The following is a 13176-nucleotide window of genomic DNA, read 5'->3' on the forward strand; positions in this document are numbered from 1 at the left end:
CCTGGATAGGGGCATAACTACAATATGAGGACCTGGATGGGGACATAACTACAATATGAGGACCTGGATGGGGACATGGCTACAATGTGGGGACCTGGATGAGGACATCACTAAAAATGTCACTTTGTCGTTTGAAGAATGCGGTCCCACAAATTCTAATTTTTTACATATGCGGCCTATATAACGAGGTGAGTTTGAGACCCCTGCTCAACAGTTGTACTCAAATATTTACATACCACAACAGAATTTTTGCTTTCTTGGCCTTTTTTCAGAGAATATGAATGATAACACCAAAACTTTTTCTCCACTCATGGTTAGTGGTTGAGTGATGCCATTTATTGTCAAACTGCTGTGTTTTATCTTTTTAAATCATAATGACAACCCAAAACATCCAAATGACCCTGATCAAAAGTTCACATACCCCATTTCTTAATACCGTGTATTGCCCCCTCTAACATTAACCCCTTAATCCCATATGACGTACTATCCCGTCCAGGTGACCTGGGACTTAATTCCCATGGACGGGATAGTACGTCATATGCGATCGGCCGCGCTCACGGGGGGAGCGCGGCCGATCGCGGCCGGGTGTCAGCTGCCTATCGCAGCTGACATCCGGCACTATGTGCCAGGAGCGGTCACGGACCGCTCCCGGCACATTAACCCCCGGCACACCGCGATCAAAGATGATCGCGGTGTGCCGGCGGTGCAGGGAAGCATCGCGCAGGGAGAGGGCTCCCTGCGGGCTTCCCTGAGACGATCGGTACACGGTGATGTGCTCACCGTGTACCGAGCGTCTTCTCCCTGCAGTCCCCGGATCCAAAATGGCCGCCGGGCTGCATCCGGGTCCTGCAGGGAGCACTTCCGGGTCAGGATCAGGCTGCAGCTGCAGCTCTAATCCTGCCCGGCTGTATGTCAGATCACCGATCTAACAGAGTGCTGTGCACACTGTCAGATCGGTGATCTGTGATGTCCCCCCCTGGGACAAAGTGAAAAAGTAAAAAAAAAAATTTCCACACTTGTAAAAAAAAATAAAAAAAAAATTCCTAAATAAAGCAGAAAAAAAAAAATATTATTCCCATAAATACATTTCTTTACATAAAAAAAAAACAAAAAAAACAATAAAAGTACACATATTTAGTATCGCCGCGTCCGTAACGACCCGACCTATAAAACTGGCCCACTAGTTAACCCCTTCAGTGAACACCGTAAGAAAAAAAAAAAAAAAACGAGCCAAAAAACAACGCTTTATTATCATAACGCTGAACAAAAAGTGGAATAACACGCGATCAAAAAGACGGATATAAATAACCATGGTACCTCTGAAAACGTCATCTTGTCCCGCAAAAAACGACCCGCCATATAGCATCATAACCAAAAAAATAAAAAAGTTATAGTCCTGAGAATAAAGCGATGCCAAAATAATTATTTTTTCTATAAAATAGCTTTTATCGTATAAAAGCGCCAAAACATAAAAAAAATGATATAAATGAGGTATCGCTGTAATCGTACTGACCCGAAGAATAAAACTGCTTCATCAATTTTACCAAACGCGGAACGGTATAAAAGCCTCCCCCAAAAGAAATTCATGAATAGCTGGTTTTTGGTCATTCTGCCTCACAAAAAATCGGAATAAAAAGCGATCAAAAACTGTCACATGTCCGAAAATGTAACCGATAAAAACGTCAACTCGTCCCGCAAAAAACAAGACCTCACATGACTCTGTGGACCAAAATATGGAAAAATTATAGGTCTCAAAATGTGGAGACGCAAAAACTTTTTTGCTATAAAAAGCGTCTTTTAGTGTGTGACGGCTGCCAATCATAAAAATCCGATATAAAAAACTCGCTATAAAAGTAAATCAAACCCCCCTTCATCACCCCCTTAGTTAGGCTAGGTTCACATTGCGTTAATGGGTTAACGCTAACGGACAGCGTTGCACGGCGAAAATGTCACAATTAACGCCGTGCAACGGGTCCGTTAGCACAACCATTGACAGCAATGTGATTTTCGGGTGTAGCGCATCGCTAGAGCGTGCCATTTTCGGCTCGCGCTAGCAAGGTGCCGTTCTTTTGTGGCGCGCCTCAGACGCTGCTTGCAGCGTCCGCGGCGCGCCCGAGGTCCGATCCCCGATCTTCCAGAGCGGGGACGTTAACGCGACCACTAAACACGACACCTAAAAAGACATTGCGTTAGCGCAATCCGCTAGTGCTAAACGGATTTCCCTAATGCAATGTGAACCTAGCCTTAGGGAAAAATAATAAAATTAAAAAAAATGTATTTATTTCCATTTTCCCATTAGGGTTAGGGTTAGGGCTAGGGTTAGGGCTAGGGTTAGGGTTTGTATTACATTTACGGTTGGGATTAGGGTTGGGATTAGAATTAGGGGTGTGTCAGGGTTAGGTGTGTGGTTAGGGTTACAGTTGGGATTAGGGTTAGGGGTGCGTTTGGATTAGGGTTTCAGTTATAATTGGGGGGTTTCCACTGTTTAGGCACATCAGGGGCTCTCCAAACGCGACATGGCGTCCGATCTCAATTCCAGCCAATTCTGCATTGAAAAAGTAAAACAGTGCTCCTTCACTTCCGAGCTCTCCCGTGCGCCCAAACAGGGGTTTACCCCAACATATGGGGTATCATCGTACTCGAGACAAATTGGACAACAACTTTTTGGGTCCAAGTTCTCTTGTTATCCTTGGGAAAATAAAAATTTGGGGGGCTAAAAATCATTTTTGTGGGAAAAAAAAGGATTTTTTATTTTCACGGCTCTGCGTTGTAAACTGTAGTGAAACACTTGGGGGTTCAAAGTTTTCACAACACATCTAGATAAGTTCCATGGGAGGTCTAGTTTCAATATGGGGTCACTTGTGGGTGGTTTCTACTGTTTGGGTACATCAGGGGCTCTGCAAATGCAACGTGACGCCTGCAGACCAATCCATCTAAGTCTGCATTCCAAATGGCGCTCCTTCCCTTCCGAGCTCTGCCATGCGCCCAAACAGTGGTTCCCCCCCACATACGGGGTATCAGCGTACTCAGGACAAATTGAACAACAACTTTTGGGGTCCAATTTATTCTGTTACCCTTGTAAAAATACAAAGCTGGGGGCTAAAAAATCATTTTTGTGAAAAAAAAAAATAATTTTTATTTTCACGGCTCTGCGTTATAAACTGTAGTGAAACACTTAGGGGTTCAAAGTTCTCACAACACATCTAGATAAGTTCCTTGGGAGGTCTAGTTTCTAATATGGGGTCACTTGTGGGGGGTTTGTACTGTTTGGGTACATCAGGGGCTCTGCAAATGCAACGTGACTCCTGCAGACCAATCCATCTAAGTCTGCATTCCAAATGGCGCTCCTTCCCTTCCGAGCTCTGCCATGTGCCCAAACAGTGGTTCCCCCCCACATATGGGGTATCAGCGTACTCAGGACAAATTGGACAACAACTTTTGGGGTCCAATTTATTATGTTACCCTTGTGAAAATACAAAACTGGGGGCTAAAAAATAATTTTTGCGAAAAAAAAAAAAAAATTATTTTAACGGCTCTGCGTTATAAACTGTAGTGAAACATTTGGGGGTTCAAAGCTCTCAAAACACATCTAGATAAGTTCCTTATGGGGTCTAGTTTCCAAAATGGTGTCACTTGTGGGGGGTTTTAATGTTTAGGCACATCAGGGGCTCTCCAAACCAACATGGCGTCCCAACTTAATTCCAGTCAATTTTGCATTGAAAAGTCAAATGGCGCTCCTTCCCTTCCGAGCTCTGCTATGCACCCAAAAAGTGGTTTACCCCCCACATATGGGGTATCGTCGCACTCAGGACAAATTGCACAACAACTTTTGTGGTCTAATTTCTTCTCTTACCCTTGGGAAAATAAAAAATTGGGGGCGAAAAGATCATTTTTGTGAAAAAATAAGATTTTTTATTTTTACGGCTCTGCATTATAAACTTCTGTGAAGCACTTGTTGGGTCAAAGTGCTCACCACACATCTAGATAAGTTCCTTAAGGGGTCTACTTTTCAAAATGGTGTCACTTGTGAGGGGTTCCAATGTTTAGGCACATCAGGGGCTCTCCAAACGCAACATGGCGTCCCATCTCAATTCCAGTCAATTTTGCATTGAAAAGTCAAATGGCGCTCCTTCCCTTCCGAGCTCTGCCATACGCCCAAACAATGGTTTACACCCATATATGGGGTATCAGCGTACTCAGGACAAATTGGCCAACAATTTTTGAGGTCCAATTTCTTCTCTTACTCTTGGGAAAATAAAAAATTGGGGGCGAAAAGATCATTTTTGTGAAAAAATATGATTTTTTATTTTTACGGCTCTGCATTATAAACTTCTGTGAAGCAATTGGTGGGTCAAAGTGGTCACCACACATCTAGATAAGTTCCTTAGGGTGTCTACTTTCCAAAATGGTGTCACTTGTGGGGGGTTTCAATGTTTAGGCACATCAGTGGCTCTCCAAACGCAACATGGCGTCCCATCTCAATTCCTGTCAATTTTGCATTGAAAAGTCAAATGGCGCTCCTTCCCTTCCGAGCTCTGCCATGCGCCCAAACAGTGGTTTACTCCCACATATGGGCTATCAGCGTACTCAGTACAGATTGTACAACAATGTTTGGCATCCATTTTATCCTGTTACCCTTGGTAAAATAAAACAAATTGGAGCTGAAATAAATTTTGTGTGAAAAAAAGTTAAATATTCATTCTTATTTAAACATTCCAAAAATTCCTGTGAAACCCCTGAAGGGTTAATAAACTTCTTGAATGTGGTTTTGAGCACCTTGAGGGGTGCAGTTTTTAGAATGGTGTCACACTTGGGTATTTTCTATCATATAGACCCCTCAAAATGACATCAAATGAGATGTGGTCCCTAAAAAAAAATGGTGTTGTAAAAATGAGAAATTGCTGGTCAACTTTTAACCCTTATAACTCCCTAACAAAAAAAAATTTTGGTTCCAAAATTGTGCTGATGTAAAGTAGACATGTGGGAAATGTTACTTATTAAGTATTTTGCGTGAGATATCTCTGTGATTTAAGGGCATAAAAATTTAAAGTTGGAAAATTGCGAAACTTTCTAAATTTTCGCCAAATTTCCGTTTTTTTCACAAATAAACGCAAGTTATATCGAATAAATGTTACTACTAAAATGAAGTACAATATGTCACGAGAAAACAATGTCAGAATCGCCAAGATCCGTTGAAGCGTTCCAGAGTTATAACCTCATAAAGGGACAGTGGTCAGAATTGTAAAAATTGGCCCGGTCATTAACGTGCAAACCACCCTCGGGGCTTAAGGGGTTAATGACAACTTGAAGTCTTTTGTGGTAGTTGTGGATGAGGTTTTTTATTTTCTCAGATGATAAAACTGCCCACTCTTCTTGGCAAAAAGCCTCCAGTTTCTGTAAATTCCTGTGCTGTCTAGCATGAACTGAACGCTTGAGATCTACCCAGAGTGGCTCAATGATATTGAGGTCAGGAGACTGAGATAGCCACTCCAGAGCCTTCACTTTTTTCTGCTGTAGCCAATGACAGGTCGACTTTGCCTTGTGTTTTAGATCGTTGTCTTGTTAGAATGTCCAAGTACATCCCATGCGCAACTTCCGGGCTGATTAGTGCAAATTTGCCTCCAGTATTTGCTGATAACATGCTGCATTCATCTTTCCTTCCACTTTGACCAAGTTTCTGATGGCTTTGTAGCTCACGCATTTGCACAGTAATGGCTTTCTTCTGGTGACTCGACCATGCAGCCCACTTTTCTTCAAGTGCCTCCTTATTGTGCATCTTGAAACAGTCACATTGCTAGTTTTCAGAGAGTCCTGTATTTCAGCTGTGTGGGTTTTTCTTTGCATCCCGAACAATTTTCCTGGCAGTTGTGGACATTTTGTTGGTCTACCTGACCGTGGTTTTGTTTTTACAGAGCCCCTGATTTTCCATTTGTTAATCACAGTTTGAACGCTGCTTACTGGCATAATCAATTCTTGGATATCTTTTTGTATCAACTACCTTTGTTCAACTACCTTTTCCCATAGATCCGTTGACAATTCTCTTGCTTTCGCCATGACTCACAATCCAGAAACGTCAGTGGCTGGATGAAAGATGCATGAGTCTGTCTGGATCCCAGAAACTCACTCAGCTTTTATGCACACACACTGTTTACAAGCAAACAGGTCACTGGTGAGAATGTTACCTTTAGTAGCCATTCAAACCCATTTGTGTCAACTTCTGTACATGTTATCAGGGCAAAATCACCAGAGTATGTGAACTTTTGATCAGCATCATTTGGATGTTCTGGGTTGTCATTATGATTTAAAAAGAGAAAGCACAGTAGTTTGACAATAAATTGCTTCACCCAACCACTAACCATGAGTGGAAAAAAAGTTTTGGTGTTATCATTCATATTCTCTGAAAAAAGGACAAGAGAGCAAAAATTCTGCCGGGGTATGTAAACTTTTAAGCACAACTGTACATCTACAGTATAAGGGCTATCTGATTTTTTATCCGAAAGCTCTCGGACCAATGTTATTCAATAGGGCAGTGCTGATGACAGTTTGTTTTTCACTAGCAAAATCTGTCTGTGAAAAAATCAAGGTATGCTGCTATTTCACTCTGAAGTCAGATGGGTGCAAGAAAAAAATTGGATGCCTTAGGGTGGTTTCACATTTGCGTTTTTTTGCGTTTTTGCCGTAAAAAACGCAAAAAAAGCATGCGTTTTTTTCCCCTATACTTAACATTAAAAACGCATGCGTTTTTTTGCATGCGTTTTGACGCGTTTTTGTAATGCATGCGTTTTTTATCTGCATGCGTTTTGTTGCAGAAATGCAACATGTAGTAATTTTAGCGGCTTTTTTTGTCGCGAAAAAACGCATGCGTTTTTTTCGCGGCAAAAAACGTATTGATGTCTATGTAAACGCATGCGTTTTTAAGCACATGCGTTTGCATGCGTTTTTATAGAAAAACACATGAATACACACTTATAAGCCACCCCCCAACCCTAACCTTAAAACACAAACTGTAACACAAACTGTAACAGAAACCCTAACCCTAACCCTAGGGATCCTAACCCTAACACAAACCCTAACCCTAACCCTAAAACACAAACTCTAACCCAAACTGTAACACAAACCCTAACCCTAAAACACAAACTCTAACCCAAACTATAACACAAACCCTAACACAAACCCTAACCCTAGCCCTAACCCTAGGGATCCTAACCCTAACCCTAGGGTTAGGGTTAGGATCCCTAGGGTTAGGGTTAGGGTTTGTGTTAGGGTTTGTGTTATAGTTTGGGTTAGAGTTTGTGTTATAGTTTGGGTTAGAGTTTGTGTTATAGTTTGGGTTAGAGTTTGTGTTACAGTTTGGGTTAGAGTTTGTGTTTTAGGGTTAGGGTTTGTGTTAGGGTTAGGATCCCTAGGGTTAGGGTTAGGATCCCTAGGGTTAGGGTTAGGATCCCTAGGGTTAGGGTTAGGATCCCTAGGGTTAGGGTTAGGATCCCTAGGGTTAGGGTTAGGATCCCTAGGGTTAGGGTTTGGGTTAGAGTTTGTGTTACAGTTTGGGTTAGAGTTTGTGTTTTAGGGTTAGGGTTTGTGTTAGAGTTTGTGTTAGAGTTTTGTGTTAGGGTTAGGATCCCTAGGGTTAGGGTTAGGATCCCTAGGGTTAGGGTTAGGATCCCTAGGGTTAGGGTTAGGGTTTGTGTTAGGGTTAGGATTCCTAGGGTTAGGGTTAGAGTTTGTGTTAGGGTTAGGATTCCTAGGGTTAGGGTTGGGGTTAGAGTTTGTGTTAGGGTTAGGATCTCTAGGGTTAGGGTTAGAGTTTGGGTTAGGGTTTGTGTTAGGGTTTGTTTTACAGTTTGGGTTAAGGTTAGAGTTTGTGTTTTAGGGTTAGGGTTAGAGTTTGTGTTAGGGTTAGGTTTAGGATCCTTAGGGTTAGGATCCCTATGGTTAGGGTTAGAGTTTGTGTTAGGGTTAGGATCCCTAGGGGTAGGTTTAGGGTAAGGGTTAGGGTTAGGATCCCTAAGGTTAGGGTTAGGGTTTGTGTTAAGGTTAGGATCCCTAGGGTTAGGGTTAGGGTTTGGGTTAGGGTTAGGATTCCTAGGGTTAGGGTTAGAGTTTGTGTTAGGGTTAGGATCCCTAGGGTTAGGGTTAGAGTTAGGGTTAGGATTCCTAGGGTTAGGGTTAGGGTTAGAGTTTGTGTTAGGGTTAGGATCCCTAGGGTTAGGGTTAGAGTTTGTGTTAGGGTTTGTGTTAGGGTTTGTGTTAGGGTTTGTTTTACAGTTTGGGTTAGGGTTAGAGTTTGTGTTTTAGGGTTAGGGTTAGAGTTTGTGCTAGGGTTAGGGTTAGGATCCCTATGGTTAGGGTTAGAGTTTGTGTTAGGGTTAGGTTTAGGATCCCTAGGGTTAGGGTTAGAGTTTGTGTTAGGGTTTGTGTTAGGGTTTGTGTTAGGGTTTGTGTTAGGGTTTGTGTTAGGGTTTGTGTTAGGGTTTGTGTTAGTTTGTTTTACAGTTTGGGTTAAGGTTAGAGTTTGTGTCTTAGGGTTAGGGTTAGAGTTTGTGTTAGGGTTAGGTTTAGGATCCTTAGGGTTAGGGTTAGAGTTTGTGTTAGGGTTAGGATCCCTAGGGGTTGGGTTAGGGTAAGGGTTAGGGTTAGGATCCCTAGGGTTAGGGTTAGGGTTTGTGTTAGGGTTAGGATCCCTAGGGTTAGGGTTAGGGTTAGGATTCCTAGGGTTAGGGTTAGAGTTTGTGTTAGGGTTAGGATCCCTAGGGTTAGGGTTAGGAAATCCCAACAACTGGTTTGACAAAGAATGCAAGACCATACGGAAGGCCCTAAGAATGGCCTCAAATAAAAAACACAGAGACCCCAATAACCCCACTCTGAGAGAAGCCTACCACACCGTACAACGAAATTACAAAGCCATCCTCAGAAAGAAAAAGCAAAACGACATCTCTACCAAACTCCTCCAACTCCAAGATGCCCTTGAAGACAACAAATTTTGGGAACTGTGGAATCACCTTGGATCCAACCAGAAAAGCAACAGCCTCCACATCCAGAGCGGCAACATCTGGCTCCAGTACTTCAAGGACCTCTACAATGACATCCCAAGTGAAGACCTGAACCTGGCACAAAAAGAGCTTGTGAAAAAACTGAAAGATATGGAGGAAAAGTTCAAAGATTTCCAAAATCCTCTGGATACACCAATCACACTGACAGAAATAACAGGAAGGATCACACAGATAAAAGGTAAAAAAGCCAGTGGTCCAGATGGGATCCTCCCAGAAATGCTGAAATACAGCCCTCCAGACATCCAGGCTGCGATAACAAAACTATTTAATATTGTACTGCAGGCCGGCTGCTTCCCCAAAAACTGGAACCAAGGCCTCATAACCCCTATACACAAAAATGGGGACAAGTACGACCCAGCAAACTACCGAGGGATATGTGTCAGCAGCAACCTGGGTAAACTCTTCAACTGCATCCTGAACAAGAGGATCCTCACCTTCCTCACCGAGCACAACGTCCTCAGCAAGAGCCAAGCAGGGTTCATGCCAAACCACCGCACCACTGACCACATCTACACTCTGCACAGCCTCATCAAGAGCCACGTCCACAATACAAAGAACGGGAAGATATATGCTTGTTTTGTGGACTTCAAGAAGGCCTTCGACTCAGTGTGGCACCCAGGACTATTCCTAAAATTGCTGGGGAGCGGAATAGGAGGCAAAACATATGATGTCATCCGAAGCTCCTACACAGAGAACAGTTGCAGTGTGAAGGTCAACGGAAGGAGGACAGCCTATTTCCAACAAAGTCGAGGAGTGAGACAGGGCTGCAGCCTCAGTCCAACGCTCTTTAACATCTACATCAACGAGCTGGCAGTGGCCCTAGAGTCCTCCTCAGCACCAGGACTCACCCTCCATGACACCCAGGTGAAATTTCTGCTGTATGCAGATGACCTCGTGCTGTTATCACCAACTGAGAAAGGCCTCCAAGATCATCTGAAAATCCTAGAGACCTTCAGCAGCACATGGGCACTGCCAATCAACGAGAAAAAAACTAATATCATGGTGTTCCAGAAAAGAAAGCAGAAACTCACTGGCAATCCTACCTTTATGATAGACAACCGTCCACTTACTGAAACCAACAGGTACACCTACCTGGGCCTAGAACTCAGCCAGTCAGGGAGCTTCAAGCAAGCCATAGAGTCACTAAAAGACAAGGCATCCAAAGCCTTCTATGCCATCAGAAGGCGTCTGTACCACCTCAAGGCACCAGTAACCGTATGGCTAAAAATTTTTGACTCCATCATTGCCCCAATTCTTCTATACGGTAGTGAGGTCTGGGGCCCAGTCTCATACCCAAACTGGTCAAAGTGGGACGCTGGGCCGACAGAAATATTCCACCTAGAGTTCTGCAAGCATCTTCTCCAAGTCCATCGGAGCACATCAAATAGCGCCTGCCGAGCAGAGCTGGGCAGATTCCCACTACACATCACAATAAAGAAGAAGGCGCTGTCATTCAAGGCTCATCTACAAAGTAGCAGTCCCAGCTCCTACCATCACAAAGCCTTCCTACACCAGGAAGCCTCAGGAAGCCTCCCAAGGAAAAGTACCCAAAGCCAGTCTGACCAAGCCATCAACCTCCATGGCCTGACAAAAGGTGAAATCCAGAAAATGGTACACAAAATCAAAGAGGAATATCTCAGCATCTGGAGGAACGACATAAACAAATCCCAGAAACTGACAATATACCGGAATCTACAGAGGGAGTACAAACTGGCCCCATATCTAGAGAAACTAGAAAACCCCAAAGATCGACAGATCCTGAGCCGGTACAGACTGAGCGCCCACAGCCTACTCATCGAATCCGGGCGGCACCGACAGAACTACAAGCCTCGAGAGAACAGACTCTGCCAGCAGTGCCCCCAGGAGGCCGTGGAGGATGAGGCCCACTTCCTGCTGAGGTGCCCCAAATACTCCGCAGTGAGGGACACTCACTTCAAGAGGCTGTCTGATCTCCTCCCAGATTTCACCTCCAAGGAGGAGGAAGAGAAACTGCCGATAATACTGGGGGAAGAGGAAAGTGCAGTGGCCGTAGCAGCGGAATATGTCAGTGCCTGCCACAGACTAAGAGGAGCCTGATATGTCATGGACTCCCGTACCCCAACACTGGACATATCCCTATCCCCCGACTAAAGAGCCCGATATGTCATGGACTCCTATACCCCACCCTGGAAACATCCCCTATCCTCTAAAAGGAATTTGATATTCCCTGGACCTCTATATGCCCCCCCTCCCCCACCCCCGTATTTTTACCATATGCTTTGGCAATGCTAACATGTACTTAGTCCTGCCAATAAAGCTCATTTGAATTTGAATTTGAATTTGGATTCCTAGGGTTAGGGTTAGAGTTTGTGTTAGGGTTAGGATCCCTAGGGTTAGGGTTTGGGTTAGAGTTTGTGTTAGGGTTTGTGTTAGGGTTTGTGTTAGGGTTTGTTTTACCGTTTGGGTTAGGGTTAGGGTTAGAGTTTGTGTTAGGGTTAGGGTTAGGATCATTAGGGTTAGGGTTAGGATCCCTATGGTTAGGGTTAGGGTTTGTGTTAGGGTTAGGATCCCTAGGGTTAGGGTTAGGGTTAGAGTTTGGGTTAGGGTTTGTGTTAGGATTTGTTAGAGTTTGTTTTACAGTTTGGGTTAGAGTTTGGGTTAGGGTTAGAGTTTGTGTTTTAGGGTTAGGGTTAGAGTTTGTGTTAGGGTTAGGATTCCTAGGGTTAGGGTTAGAGTTTGTGTTAGGGTTAGGATCCCTAGGGTTAGGGTTAGGGTTAGAGTTTGTGTTTTAGGGTTAGGGTTAGGGTTAGAGTTTTTGTTAGGGTTAGGATCCCTAGGGTTAGGTTTAGGGTTAGGATACCTAGGGTTAGGGTTAGGGTTTGTGTTAGGGTTAGGATCCCTAGGGTTACTAGGGATCCTAACCCTAACCCTAGGTATTTATGTTTATAGTGGGTTTTCTAGTTGATTTTGATGATTGGCAGCTGTCACACACTTCTCATCATGCGTTTCAAAAACACAAATGCAGGAAAAAACGCGTTTAAACGCAAGAACGCATGCGTCTAAAAAACGCTGCGTTTACACGCGTATAAGCGCGTTTTTGCACCAAATTCATTTGCGTTTAAAACGCTGCGTTTTAAAACGCAAGTGTGAAACCAGCCATACAGAGCCACTGTAAAGCATCCGACTTTTACAGATACATTACAATTTTGTGGCATAGGAAGGTGTAAATGGTCCTATAAATGTTTAATAGCTACTAATTTAAAAAAAAGATTGCATATGGATGACAAGTGAGAAAAAAATTGTTCAACTTTTCTGGATGAAAATCATAGCCTAAATGTGAGTGACGAAGACAGCATGCGACTTGCCAAGTATGTGTATTATTAACAGATAAAGATCAGATTCTATCTCCACCGCTTATAGTGAATAGTCACTTGATATTTATGAAGCATCCCATGTCACTAACATGTTTTAGTATGATATTTTAATGAGTGTTTGGTGGTTACTGCTAAATATCCATTTATAGAGGTCTACCTTTGACATTATCTAATTATTTGAAATATCGTCATCAATTCGTATGAAATGTTCAAGACTTGGCTTGACATGATTAACCAATTATGCAGACTACTTTAATTATTCTGCTTCCCACAATTTAGATGAATTGATAGTGACGTCAATCGGAATCTTGTGCTATAAATAACTGTTATCCAAACTGTTTGCACACTATGGCAACAAGGAGTGTGATTTCCTCTTTTTGGTTTCACAAAGGAAGATGCATGCATAGTAACATTTCTACCAATGGCCAACAGAGTAAAAAGGCATAAAAGTGATACAAACCACCTTAAAGGAGTTGTCCTGTCTAAAATGACAAGTCTGCAATTAATTGATGTGACTGCAGACTTGTGAATCCTTACAGTACACTTACTGCGCTCTGTGAGGATTCTCCTGGTCCAGGAATGGTGGACACGTGACCTTAAGTATTCAATATCCATACTCCTGACCAGAATCTTCACCTCTCATTCTAGCAATGTCTGTGCCAGATCTCCACAGGTTCACGTGATATTGTTATGCCACGCGAGCCTTGAAGCTGATCATCATCCACTATTGAGATGCTTCGCACTCTATTCCTTCAGACGTCCAAGGTTCATCC

The 13176-nt window shown here is 43.2% G+C and overlaps 1 protein-coding gene across 1 annotated transcript in view; it reads left to right on the forward strand.

Moving 5' to 3' along the window:
• The window catches only part of ITGA9 (integrin subunit alpha 9), a 720867-nt gene that overhangs the window by 494408 nt on the left and 213283 nt on the right, over nucleotides 1–13176 (forward strand). The window lies entirely within an intron of this gene.

This window comes from Ranitomeya imitator, chromosome 6, assembly GCF_032444005.1.
Source record: "Ranitomeya imitator isolate aRanImi1 chromosome 6, aRanImi1.pri, whole genome shotgun sequence".
NCBI classification, from domain to species: Eukaryota; Metazoa; Chordata; class Amphibia; order Anura; family Dendrobatidae; genus Ranitomeya; species Ranitomeya imitator.